This window comes from Montipora foliosa, chromosome 2, assembly GCF_036669935.1.
Source record: "Montipora foliosa isolate CH-2021 chromosome 2, ASM3666993v2, whole genome shotgun sequence".
Taxonomy (NCBI): Eukaryota; Metazoa; Cnidaria; class Anthozoa; order Scleractinia; family Acroporidae; genus Montipora; species Montipora foliosa.
This window is the reverse complement of record NC_090870.1, coordinates 49,190,131-49,204,521: the sequence shown is the minus strand read 5'-3', so window position 1 is coordinate 49,204,521 and position 14,391 is coordinate 49,190,131. Positions and strand designations below refer to the sequence as shown.

General features: G+C 42.7%; 1 pseudogene; it reads left to right on the top strand.

Moving 5' to 3' along the window:
- Window positions 1-1,606, top strand: part of LOC137990901 (high-affinity choline transporter 1-like) — an 11,017-nt pseudogene extending 9,411 nt beyond the window's left edge.
- Window positions 1,607-14,391: the final 12,785 nt, after the last annotated feature.

Here is a 14,391-nt window from a genome sequence, read left to right as displayed (position 1 = left end):
TATTTACTAGTCGCATTACATTCCGTTTTGAAATTACAATTAAATGCTTTTTGAAAGGTTTATGCCCAAACAGAAAGTGACTTAGTTGGGGTCGCTAAACTGATGGGGTCTATAATTGGCCATAAAATAGACTATAAGGGGTAGGGGTGAAATGGTTGTGCGCATGCTTGATGTGTTGGCCAAACCGGTGTGGTGTTAGGGTATGTCACCTTGCTTTGATTGTTGTGTTACAATACATTTTTTAAGTTACATGTCTCTACTACACTTGTCTTGTATTTTCCAGGCTTCTGAAAAGGAAGTTATTTGGGTGATGCGCGTCTCCATGGTTTTGGTTGGCGCGGCCGCTACAGTCATTGCACTGTTGGTGAATTCGATTTACACTTTGTTCTCGCTTTGCAGTGACTTGATTTACGTCATCCTGTTCCCACAACTCTGCACTGTCATCCACATTCCAGACGCCAATATCTACGGATCCATAATGGGCTATATCATGGAGCTTATACTTCGCGTGGGGGGAGGGAAATCGGCAATCGGCTTTCCAGCCTTAATTAAATATCCTTATTACGACGAAGAAAATAAGAAGCAACTGTTTCCGTTCAAGACTTTGTCTATGATCGTGTCCTTCTTGACAATCATTTCTGTGTCTTATCTCACGAAGTACTTGTTCACGAAAGGAATTTTGTCAGAAAAGTATGATTTTCTGAATTACTTTAAACAGTACGAGGTGGATAAAACGGATGCCAAGGAGAATGAAAACTACGACATGGATAGGCAAGGCATGCTGCTAAGAGAAACTCCGGGTGTCTAGAAAATGCAGACCAAGAAAACACAGACCTAGAAAATTACGTTTCCTTGGCATTGCATACTAAATTCTGACCAATTCAGTTCACTGATGAATAATATAATGATTTTTTGCCTCTGTGATTTATGCGGATGGGCCTCAAAACCTGTGTTGAAAACGTGTTGCTAGATCGTTAGAAATGGTCAATTTTTAGTCGCATAAAAAAATAATTTTTTAACCAAATCAGAATATTACTAACACCAAATCGTTATTTTCTCGGTCTGTGAGTCTGCGTTTCGTAGGAATGCGTTTTCTAGATACACGAGAGACTCCTGGCCCTCTGCCTCCTGGAGTTAAAGCAAGTGTGTTTTATTAGAGAGATACAGATACGAGTAGTTGATGTTTGTTTATCCCTGGGTTCTAGTAGTTTTGATTTTTGGTGACAAAGGGCACTTGAGTTGCAATCAATTTCAAAGAAGCTTTAAAAGAAATTGAATGGAATAATCATAATAAAATGATTCGATCTTCTTTTTTTTTTCGCGCGTTATTTATATTCTCTCTTTTGCGGAGATCTCGGTATTATTGAATTTGTATGATTTGGTCATTTGGTCGTTTTCAGTGAGTCGTTGGATAATTCTCTTTCGTAATTTTAGGTCATGAATGTTGATTCTTGGTCAGCCTGCATATTCAGTGATAATTTCCTCGCTAGCCACGTTTCACTCTGCTAGAAATTCGTTCTTCCTCCCTTGGAGTCTCTCTTTTCTAATGGGCTTTCTGTTAGTTGCATTTTAACGACATTTTGTCGTTGGGCGAACGTTGCCTGTCATTTGGGGCGCTTTGATGTGTCTATTAGTACACCTTTTTGACCGTTCGTTTGTTTTTTGGCATATAAATATGAGTTGTCCGAATGTTGAAATATAATTCAGTCTATTAGCTTTATACCATTTCGTGCTTAAATGTTCATATTTTCCATCGTGTCATCACGTTGAAGGTTATGTTTTTAGTAATGGTTCAAAGTTTCAAGGTCCTTGCAATTAGTTCCAGTCCCATTCTCGTCTGAAAACTAGCCTTCCCCGAGGTTGGGCACGAACTGGTCCTTATTGCCCAGCCTTTGAAGGCCAAGCGTGTTAGGTGGCTGAATGGATCGAATGCACGGATTTGAGTTGATTCCGTCAGGAAGTGTGTGTTTATAGTGGTTTAATGTAAGAAGTCCTTAGAGGGAATGAATTTTGATCCAGTTGCAACGCAATAAGTTATTTTTCTCCAGTTACGGCCAGCATCCTTTGGTTTGAACACGTAGTGAGCGAATAAATTACTTCCTGAATAGTTAATGAGAATTATTAAATTTTCAACCACGATTAATTCATTTCTCGTGCTCTGATTGGTTTACTCAATCTCGGTTATCAGGTCATATATACTTCAGTTTGACCTTATGATGGCAAATGATTGCGCTAAGCGTTGCAACGCTAAAATTGTTTTCGCCGGAAAGGGAAATTTCTCTATGAATAAAGAAATAAAAAAATATTTTTTGTGGAAACTGTGGATCAATTCCGACTTTTAGAAGTAAGCGAAAACGTAAGAAATGTTTTTGTGATGAGCTTGAGTCTGTCTGACAAAAATATATTATACAACATCGCATCTTCATCAATTTTTTCGATTTCCCTCGCATTTTCTCGCTGTTTTCGCTCGTTCGTCGTACTTCCAAACTTTTGGCGTTTAAGGGATTGAATAAAACCATTATTCCATTCACGCTTGTTGGATATGAGACTGGCTGTAGCCAACTCGGGGCTACGCGCCTCCTTGGCTATTTACTATCTCATATCTAACGCGTGCTTATGGAACAATTGTTAATTAACAATGATTGGATGAGGTTGAGCATGAAAATTCTCGTTATCATGCGAAAACCGAACCCAATAAGTTGTTTTATTATACATACCCCTGAGCATTTGCAAGGACAAGAGCGTGCGCATAAAAGTGATCAATGTATAGCAAATCAACTTGTAAGAAAACCAACTTTAGTTTTAAGCTTACGGTGAACATTAGAGTTAATGAAAATAAAATTCTTGGTAATCTCCGAACAAGAGTTGCTTGTAACTCACTTCTTGTGAGAGCTAAGAACGGAATGAGTGGTTTGGATTCACAACACACAACTCTTCTCCAACCTCGCACCCCTTGCTGTAAGGGTTTCCCACATTTTCTTATTTGTGCAAATGTCAGTTTTACTACATCTCCGGGTGATGGCTTCATTTTTATGTCCATTTTATGGCTATAATATGCCTTGCTTGAAAACCTGACTTGTCAAGGATTGTGACAGCTGTTCCCGTGATTCAAGGGTTTGAAGAACACTTGGAAAGCTTTGCTTTTCGCAATATGCTTTTCATTTTCTCATCAGTGCATGTACGCTCACTGATCACCATGTTGTCGTACTAAAACTTGTTTAACTTAGGGATTTAGGTGACTTAGACACAGCTCGGATGAAACCACGGGAAGATTTGGACCAAGTATTCCATCTTAATTTCGAGCTTCTGCAAAAACAGTTTAATTAAGCAAGCTTGCAAGCGTATCTTTCGTTTGAGGTACACTTGCTTTCTTTTCCTTTAAATACTGATGAAAACTGACTTTCATCGGTACTGACTTTGTGGCCCTCTTGGTGCTTTTTGTATCTTTGTCTTCAAGAAGGAGGTTGAAACCTTCTTCTGATAATGTGGCAAACCTTAAGGCCGCCGCACCCTAGCCTATTTTTGTCGTATGACTGCAGATTTCTTATCCGGGAAAAATCGGCTGTCGGGCCACTAGTTTGAACGCACACAGCCGACTTTTTGTCGCGACCAACTGCGTCGAGGTTTGGGACTGACTCAACTAAAAGGGAAGAGAAAGAGGGGATGCCCAGAAACAGCTGGTGACAGGACACTGATGTAGATCTGAAGCTGATAGGATACAACTGGAAGAAGCTGAACGAAAGCCCAAGTTCGAGTTCGCTGGCGAGGGGTTGTCGATGGCCTATGCTCCACCTGGAGAGATTGGCCTAAGTTAGTAAGTAGTCACGTGACTCGTTATGACACTTTTTAATAGGCCAGGTTCGTATTCTAACGGTTGGACTGGATCTAGCACGAGATGGAGGCTAATACGGGCAAATTAATTTGCATTTGAAAAGATTTGCCTCCATTCCATGCTAGATCCAGTCCAGCCGTGAGAATTCGAAAATGGTCTATTGGTTGCGGCGCGCACGAGACCCGACAAAACTCTCTTGGTCCACCGCACACTAGCCGACAAGGCCCGACCGTGACAAGACGTTTTGAGATCTAGCAATCTCAGATATCATCCGACAAGCCCCGATCGTTTCGCAGACTTGTTGATTGAGATAGTGACGCCATTGTATAATAATGAGAGTTAACTGGCCGTTATGGACGTTGAGGGTAGTTAAGTTAAACTGTTTTATTCATATACCCAAGATCTTTTCGTCTTTCACTTTTGAGGATATTGAGGTTAATAGCCAATAATATGTGCATTTATCTGTATTATAAACAGGGGATACAAGTTAATCTTCTCGTTCACAATGATATCTCTCACGAGTGGACGCTGTGAACGAGTGAGAATACCATCAGCACTCGAAGATCAAATTCGTTTTCCTGCGCATTCACGTAATATACAACTGGTAAGACTTACCAGTTTCTTGCTCGGCTCCTTTCGCTCGCCAATTTCCCCCCTCTTTCTTTGGCGATTGGCCTTATTTTTCCCTTTTGAAAAAAGTGTCCTGGTCCCCACGTGGGATCACCGTTTGAACACCACATAAAGTGCTCTAAGTCACATTTTTCAAATTTAAAGCACCTGCAAACGAGCATCCCTCACCAACAATGAACGAGACAAAAGATATTTGCATCAATCGTAACGATGTTTGTTGGGTAGTGAAACGAACAAAAAATCGCAGTATCATGGCCCGTATTTATTTTCGAATGGCGAATGTTTCGATTTACGTTATATTAATGACAATAAATTTAACTTTACATGACAATATTGGTATCGTTAAATTGTTTAAAGGGTAATACCCTAGCTACATGAATGTGTATAGAGTTGGATCTCAAATATGCTTTCTTAGAAATCAAACATGGCGCCTAAGGAAGCTCCGAGGTTCGTGCCGTTCTGTTTACTCTCATTGATCTGTTGTTCCCCGATCGTCTCTCTAGGGACTTTCAAAACTTGTAGCTCTGCTGTTTCCTCGCACTTTACGGTTCTCGTTTGGTCAGTATGAGTACAATCGTCGTTTGCTTGAAAAAGCTATCTTTATCACTAGTTGAATCACATTCGCCCAGTCTGATTTGTCCCTGGGAAGTTTGATGATGGGAGGAAACTTAACGTAATCGGAGTGAAAACGCACCTGGAGCTGTTTTAAATAGTTTCTTTCTGTCCTCTGTTCTTTCCTAAAACGAAAATGAATGTTGCATGTATAAATAGGGTGAAAACATTGCGAATTAGCGAGGGAGTCCTCGGTAGGAATCAATCACGTGGCCCTCTGTTCAAAGGTCGATTGGTTGGCATACCAGCCAATGGGCTACTCGTACATTCCAATCGAGCCATGTATAGGATCATACTTACATGATGTAATTGTAACAACATCTCGCGATTTGAGTTCTCCAAATAGTTTGCTTTGGACCGGTAATAATATGTTGCCATTCTGGTGGAAGAATAATATTTTATCATTAAGCAAAAGCGAAGCTGCTCCAAGGGAATTTCTCAACGCTAATTTCTTAACTCTATTCAATCGCTAAAACTAACCCCAGACCTCTTGACTCTCAAGACAACTTCCGCTAAGGTTTAGTTCGAAACTTTAGTCGCAGTCAACACCCATTCGGTTTTCAGACAATCGCCAGCTTAAATTCAATCCAGGCACGTCCTTCCTGAGTTCAATTTCAGAGATGCTATAGTGCTTTCTTGTAATGCTCTCCCTTGGGTCCTTGCGCGTTGAAACGAGCATCGAAGGGAGATAGGCATCGTCCACGACTAGTAAAGGGCATGAAAGTAACTAAATATAGGACGAACGATTTTCTAGTTAAGAATTTTCCTATAGCGAAAGCAAACACGTCTGCTACGTTTATTATTATTCATAACAGAAAAAAACACCTCAGGACGTTAGATGAAGCTGAACAGCCTTAACACTGATTTGTAGCGAAGGGATATTTAACCTTGGTGCGAATCAGTTTTAATGGTACTTACGTCATTAAAATGAAAACTGGTACGACTATGCTGGGACCGCTCAAGTAGTCAAAAACAGTGTCCAGAAGGGCAGGGCCATCGTCAATTGATTCGGTTAACACTGTGTACATGTTCCGTTTTCCCCTGCGAATCAGTTCAAAGATGACATGTAATGGTTTAATTTGATAACTGTGTGATTAAAACTCCAATGATTAACTCCACTTTCGAAAACAAAATACGCCTTTCGCACACAGCTTGAATGAAGAACCAAACATTTATCGATTTTCGACTTTTGTTTGCTATGGTGACTTTTTTAGGCAACACATTCCTTATAAAGCGTTTTCTCATGACATCACGGCGGCCACGTTGGTGTTCCAAAACGAAGAAATGGCGACCATGTGGTGTATCAAACTAATCCTCCCGGAATTGAACTCTGTTTTTATGCAAACAGTTTCTTTTGTTTCAGTAATCCAACATGGCTGCTGGTCACGTGAGTGAAAACGTTTCATATGTAACTATCAATTTCTGAATTCTAACCTGCCTTGGTTGTGCCGCACTTTCCATTAACTAATATTACTGGAAGATTGAAATGATCATCGGACTTATCTGGAAAATTCAAGCAATCACCTGTTATAGACACCTGAGAAATTCAGGCGGCATCGACGGTATTCAAACCCATGATCTCTCCGATGCCGATGCAATGCTGTACCAACTGAGCTATTAAGCGACACAGTTGGGAGAAGGTCATTTTGTTGGGTGCATACGAGACGTTTAAATTGCATGAGATATATATAAGTGCGAGGAACACTTCAATCTTCGGTCTATAACCCGCAGTTCAAATACACGTTTCTTTCACCAAACATAAACTTTGCGGATAACGAGTCTTGTTTTACAAAAATGCGATATCGCCGTATAAGCCAAATGTGTAGCCTTCTTTTCTTTATGTTTGGTTCGACGAATGGCGAGCCCGGGGATGGCGAGTGGGACGAGGGAGTAAAGAGGGTCTATCTTCTCTTAGAAGCCCCCACCCTTATTGGTCGAAAGAAGTGGAATCAGAGCACACGCAATGTCAGAGTTGGAGATTTAGTCCTGGTCGTAGATGAGAGGACTCAGAGAGCAGATTGACCTTTTGCTCGCGTCATGAAGACCTTTCCTAGGAAATATGACAGCGTTCGCGTTCGTGAAGTGAAAACGAAAGCTGGGCTATACAGGAAACCAGTCGCAAAGCTGACACTGTTGGAAGAATGTTCTACCTGATAGCTGAACACTATCGCGACTGACATTGTTTTATGTTTAAGTTTGCTTTTGCGGACTTATTTCTGGTCACTTGAAAGTTGTCCTCGTGCGTGTGTTTTAATCGCCATGTTGAAATGAAAAGGAATTGCAGCCCTCGAAGTTTTGTTTATTGGGCGTTTTACGCGACAGACACGATTGGGTTTCTTGTCTTCACGCACGCAATGAAAAAGGAAGGGTTTTTTGCCTCTAATAGCAAATATGTTGTTTGTTTCAATAAATTTTTCACTGGAAAAGGTGGCCTTTATGAATTCATGATGTTGTGTAATATTCGACTTTAACAAAGTTGCATATGTGCATTGAAATGTGTTACGCGAGGAGACAGGAATTTGTTTTTGCGAATTTTGAGTCACATGAAAGGCATCATTTACGTGACATAGCTCCTTTGTGACGAAAATTTTCAACAATATATCGCTCTACTCTAACCCGAAAACATTCAGATTGTAAAAAACTTCATATTTATTAACCATTTCTTTTGCTTTTGTGCTTGTCAGCATTGTGATTTGCGATAACTCTTAAGTCTGCTTTTGTATCTCATGGATGTTTAGATTTTCAATTACATGGGCCCTCAACCTCATGATGGTGTAAATAGTTCACCCTGAAGTCAAAACAGATACGTTTCTCAGGAACCCGACAAAGAAGGCTTCCTGACCCGACAGATGAAATGTAAATATTCAGTTAAATATTACAACAAAATTAAAAACCAAAGACGGAAGTTTCTTGGTTAAAAAGTACGTTGTTTTACTCTGAAAACGACGAACGATTAGCATTCTTTCCCTTAGTTCATTCAGTTGACACAAGGTGATCCTGTGCTTTTATTAAAGGTCGCTTTATAGAGGAAAACATACTTTTAATTGACAGCATTATTAAATATATTTTCTCAAAAAACATCCCAGGCCTCTTACTGTTTGTTGATTTTGAAAAAGCCTTTGATTCCTTGGATTGGACCTTTTGTAACACAAACTAGATAAGCAATAACAAAACTAGATCTTTAAAAACTCACACGAGGAACACGAGTCCGACTTATAGTTTTCTGTGCAAGTCCGACTAAGCTTGGGCTCAGGCTCCACGCTACAATACCCCCTTCAACAGAAGGTTAGAGGTGCGAGTGAGAATTTCTAACAATAGCATGTAAATGTTCCTACAAAGTTCAAGGGCCAGGTTGGGTAAACAACCACTGTTCTAACATAGTCTTGTAGCCAGACGGGCTCCCTTCGCTCACGTCTAGGCCTCATAGGAGTAAAACATGCTTCACGACGCGGTACATCATTCAGTGGAGAAGCCTCTGATTGACACGGCACTTCAACTGTTGGAGGGGAGGTACTTAATGTACTACTCGAATCATGTTCCTGAGAGGGACAAGAAACCTCCGTGAATGTAGTAACTGGATTTTCCAGCCATTCCAATTCGACATCTCCAGAGTCAACTAAGGTTCCTCGAGAAGGTTGCCGCGCGTCCCTCAAGTTTCCTGTTTGCGACGTTTCTTCCGCATGGCCGGAGGAGGTTAACTGAGAGGGTTAATCGTGGCTTTCAGGTGGCGAAAAGCATGGTTTCAGATAATTGAAGTGGACTACCTTCCTCTGACGACGTTTTCCGGGCTTCCGCCTCTCCTCCTCAATGCGATAGGTAACATCAGACAGAGCTTTCAGCACTTTCCAAGGACCACACCAGGGTTTGAAGATTTTTTTCCGTCTCGTCCTGGTTCGGTTTCTATACCACACCAGTCTCCCACATGGAACCGCTGACCATGGCACTTGGTGTCATAATAAGCTTTCTGGAGCTTCTGTGCTCTCTTGAGATTCTCTCTCACGACTTTCTCTGTCTCTTCCCATTGCTGTTTCTGCTCAACGACATAATCGGGGTATGTCCGTGCCGATCCTTGGGATGGTGTTGTCTCCAACCTAAGAAGAGCATCCAGTGGCAAGATAGCTTCCCTGCCGAACATTAACCGGTAAGGGGTAAATCCAGTCGACTCATGCACACTTGTGTTGTAAGCAAGAACCGCCTTTGGCACAAAGTCCGCCCAGTCCCGGCGATGGTCAGAAATTAGCTTACTAAGGATCTTCACCAGAGATTTGTTCAGTCTCTCCACCTGCCCATCCCCTTGGGGGTGATACGGCGTTGTCCTTGTCTTCCCTGCTTCAATTAAATCGCACAGTCCTTTGAACACAGCTCCGTCCACATTAGCTCTCTGATCAGAATGCAAACCCTCGAAACAACCGAAACGGCATATGTATTCATCCATCACCCTCTTCGTCAGTGTGACCGCTGAGCTGTTTCTCACTGGGAAGGCTTGAGCAAACTTAGTAAAATGATCGGAGACCACCAACAACCATTCATGACCAGAAGTAGATCTTGGTGTGGGACCTACGATGTCTATTGCGACCCTTTGTAGGGGGTGTATGAGTGGTGCCTTTGGCAGCTTGGAAGGGTCGTTGACTTTAGCACATGGAACACACCTTCTGACGTGCATTTCGACGTCTTCCCGCATGCCATGCCAAAAAAATCTCCTCCGCACTTTCTCCAGAGTCTTCGAGACGACAAGGTGGCCAGATGAAGGGTCGTTGTGTAAGGCGCACAACGCTTGTGACACGATGCTCTCTGGCAAGCAGATTTGATGATAAATCTCTTGGCCTGTCACTTCATGTTCCCAACGTCTAAACACCAGGCCGTCCATGAGAGACAGCCTTCCCCATTGTGACCAGTATGACAGCAGTTTACTCCCCCCTCCTTCCACGTCGCCTCTAGCGGGTCTGACACCAGTTTCAAGCCACTTCACAACTTGCGACAGAACGGGATCTTGGTTTTGGGCCGCACGTATACGTTCCCTCGACAAGGGTCCCATATTCACAGACTGAATCAGGGTAGTGTCCCTCTCTATCTTCTCCAAAGCACCCTCGTCCCAGGGAAATCGAGACAGGCCAACGGCATTGCCATGCAACTGTCCCGGACAATACTCCACCTCAAAATCGAAGTCACTAAGCTGTTCAAGCCACCTAGCCACCTGGCCTCTAGAGTTTTTAAAAGTTCCGTAGCCACTGCAGAGCACTATGATCAGTCCTGACCAGAAACCGTCGCCCATAGAGGAACGTCTCAAAATGCTCCGTTCCCCACACGAGGGCCAGCAGCCTTTCGGGTAGTGCTATAGTTCCTTTCAGCCTTTGATAGTGCCCGCGCTGCGTATGTTATTACTCGTTCCTTCCCACATTAAAACTGAGACAACACCGCCCCTAGCCCACTGTCACTGGCATCACTGTCCAGGATGAACGGAACGTCCAGCTGGGGGAAAGCAAGGATGGGAGCATTCGTCAATTTGCGCTTAATGTGCAAGAAGGCTTCCTTGCACTCAGCTGTTCATCTAAAACGGTCCCCCTTTTGGGAAGCACGGTGCAAAGGGGATGCAATGTGAGCGTAGTTTGGCACGAATTGTCTATAGTAACCAGCCGTCCCCAAGAACGCTCTCAGCTGACTCTCATCAGCCGGCACCGGCCACTCCTTTATGACTCTTATTTCCTCTGGATCAGTAGATATGACCTAACACAACGACCTGTTCACACAAAAGCTTGCATTTCTTGGCGTTAATCTTCAAGCCTGCCTCAGTTAAGCGTGACAACATAAGTGTCGGTCTCTCCCTATGCTCCTGCAGTGTTCGACCAAAGACAATGATATCATCTAGATACACTAGACAGTCTGACCAGCATAATTCTCTCAAGATAAGGTGCATAGCCCTCATAAAACACGCAGGTGCATTCGTAAGCCCAAAACTTAGTTTGCGGAATTGGTAAAGGCCATCCGGAGTTGCGAACGCCGTCTTTTCACGATCTTTCTCTTCCACATCAATTTGCCAATATCCCCTAAGGAGGTCGAGATGAGAAAACCACTGCACCCCAGATAAACTCTCCAATATGTCATCGCATCGAGGAAGCGGGTACAAGTCTCGCTTGGTTACCGAGTTAAGAGCACGGTAGTCAACACAGAAACCTTGAGAGCCATCAGGCTTCGCTACTAAAACCACCAGAGAGGACCAAGGGGAATCGGAAGGTTCAATAATGTCTGCTTCAAGCATTTCGTCCACTTGGCTGCGCATTTCCTGCCTTTTGTGAAAGGGGACTCTTCGAGGTGGTACCTGGATTGGCTAGGTAGAGCCGGTGTCGATAGTATGTCGTACGCCCTTTGCGGTACCTAAATCCCACGGTCCCTTTGAAATGCATATTGTTAAATATTGTTAAGGTAATTGAACACACGAACTGGGATTCGACCCCCTTTTACAGGCACTGCCATCCGAAAGGCCCCAGCAGAATATTTTTCCGAAAATGTGTCCGCTGGTTCCAGGACCCCCATACATTCGTCTAAGCCATCCATTCCCTGGACCTCACAAGGTATGTCTGCGACCATGTTTGGAGATAATGTGACGGTTTCAGCCACAGTGATCCTGTACACTTTATCAAGGCATCCAAAAACTATTTTGTTGGGTTCCCCCTTACTGTAGACGGTGTTAGTGTCAAAGTTTATAATACATTTGTGAGCTGTTAGGAAGTCTATACCAATCAACACTTGCTGTACTAGGCCTCGGCACACCAGCACTTTATGCTAAGCCCTGATCCCGCCAAGCTGAATTGTTACTTCTGTTTTTCCAACAACATCAGGTGGCATGTTGTTGGCCCCCAGGACAGGCTTTTGTTTGAGTTCAAGTTTGTTTAAGCGTGTCTTAGAGCGACTATATAGGTCCTCACTGATAATTGTTGCTTCTGCACCCGTGTCTAATAAGGCTTGGGATTTGACACCATTTACAGCACAAGGCAAAAATGCCCCCTTTGGACTCTCGGGCGGGGTCACTTCCTGCTGTGCCCCGCCCATCTCCCGTTTCCCTGGTCGGGACGCACTTGATGTGGACAGTCACGAATAAAATGAGTTAAGCTACCACACTTAAAACATGCTCTGGGGCCTTGTATAGATTCCACACATGCATTCCTACCTTGCCTCCCTTGAGGAATGTTTTTTAGCTTCTCTAAGATTTCAGCTTGCTGCTGCAAAAGCTCCTTAGCCCATGCTGGGGGTTCTTGGGTTTCCTGTTGGGAGCCAAACTTCTCCTGATCACCAGACGTTGAAGACAGCACTCGAGCACTGCCTTTGTTTAGCACTTTTTGATTTGATTCGTATCGTTGAGCTGCTGCTATAGCCTCATCCAGAGTATTGGGCCCCAAATCCAACACCTTCTCGCGCAATGTAATGGGGGTCAACGCACCTACGAAGAAATCTCTGGCTGTGCGATTGACTATATCCGGTGGGTCATTCGGATAGGCCAGCTCCACAAGATGAGAAATGTCGCACCTCAGTTGATGTAGATCTTCGTCAGGACGTCTTAATTTGGCTCGTAGAGTGGAAATGTGTACTTGACGAGATTCCTTAGGATGAAATCGATCTGTCAGAGCGCGTTCAACTGCCGTCCAGGTGGCTGTTTGTTCGGCGGTCAGGCTGTAATAGGTCCGCTGTGCGAGGCCTTTCAGGTATGCGGGCAATATTTGGGCTTGAAGCTCAGGACTCCACTTGTTAAGGGCTGCAATACTTTTGAATTTCCGTATCCAAACTGCCCAACTTTCGCCGGACGTCGCAGAGAAGCTCTCTGGTTTGGTGCGAAGCGGGTTTTCTGGCGAGGTGAACGGTGAACTGCCGCCTGTACCAGCGGTACTTTCTTTTTTCTTTCCAAGTTTCGCCTCAAGTTTCGCCAATTTCTCTTCCAAGGCTTTTACAGTATCTTCCATGGCAAAAAAGATCCCCACCGCTGCCACCAAATGTAACACAAACTAGATAAGCAATAACAAAACTAGATCTTTGAAAACTCACACGAGGAACACGAATCCGACTTATAGTTTTCTGTGCAAGTCCGACTAAGCTTGGGCTCAGGCCCCACGCTACACTTTATTATCAGAACTGTAGAAAGTTTTGATTTTGGCCCATCTTTTATTCATTGGATCAAGCGTTTCTACTCAGATATAGAGAGCTGCGTTTTGAACAATGGTTGGGCAAGCAATACCTTTAAACTTCAAAGAGGGGTCAGGCAAGGCTGTCCTCTTTCTCCCTATCTTTTTATTTTATGGGCAGAAATATTAGCAAAAGCAGTCAGAAAGAATCAAGGGAATTTGTGTGAATAATGAAGAGATAAAACTAAGCCAATACGCTAATGATACTACCTTTATTCTCGATGGAACGAAAGAATCCTTGACAGCTACCTCTCACCTACTTGAGCGTTTTAGTCTCTCTTCCGGCCTTAGAATTAATCATTATAAAAAAACTGAAGCATTGTGGATCGGTTCTTGTGTAGGTAAAGAAGAAAATCTCCTCCAAGAAAAAATATCCAATGAAACGAAAGTAAAGTTTGGGTGTCTGGCTCTCTACAGATCCCAACATCACCTTGAGAACCAATTATGATGAAAAATTGGAAAAAATTCGAATTGTTTTAAATAGCTGGAAACTTAGACGATTAACACTGATAGGAAACGTTGTTCTTGAGAATTTAGCTGCTTCATATCTACCCTATATATTAGCGCCACTGGAAACTGACGAAAGATTTCTCAAAGAGATAAATCAAATATTTTATGATTTTTTATGGAATAACAAAGGAGATAAGATTAAACGTAGTGTTTTGATTAACAGTTATGATAAAGGGGGCTCAAAATGATCGACATCTTTTCGTACAATAAATCCCTTAAATTAGCTTGGGTAAAAAAGTATCTTGATGCGGAAAATATGGGAAAATGGAAACTCTTCTTTGGGGAAGAACTCGAGAAATATGGTGGGAAGCTTCTTTTCAGTGGTAACCTCAATAAAAATGATACTATGGAGATAACTGATGTAAACAACATCCTAATCCGAGAAATTCTGAGTATTTGGGCAGAAGTTAATTTCGAAGGGTCGGTCAAATCACAGAATCAGTTTTTGGAACAACCTCTATGGCACAACTCATTAATTAGAGTAGGGAACAAACCTATTTTTCACAAAAAGCTATTTTTGAAAGGCATTTCTAAAGTTAACACATAATGAGGGACTACAACAAGTTTTTCTCTTTAGCCGAGGTATCGAATATCTACAACATATAAATACAACCATTAACCTTTTTTGGACTCGTA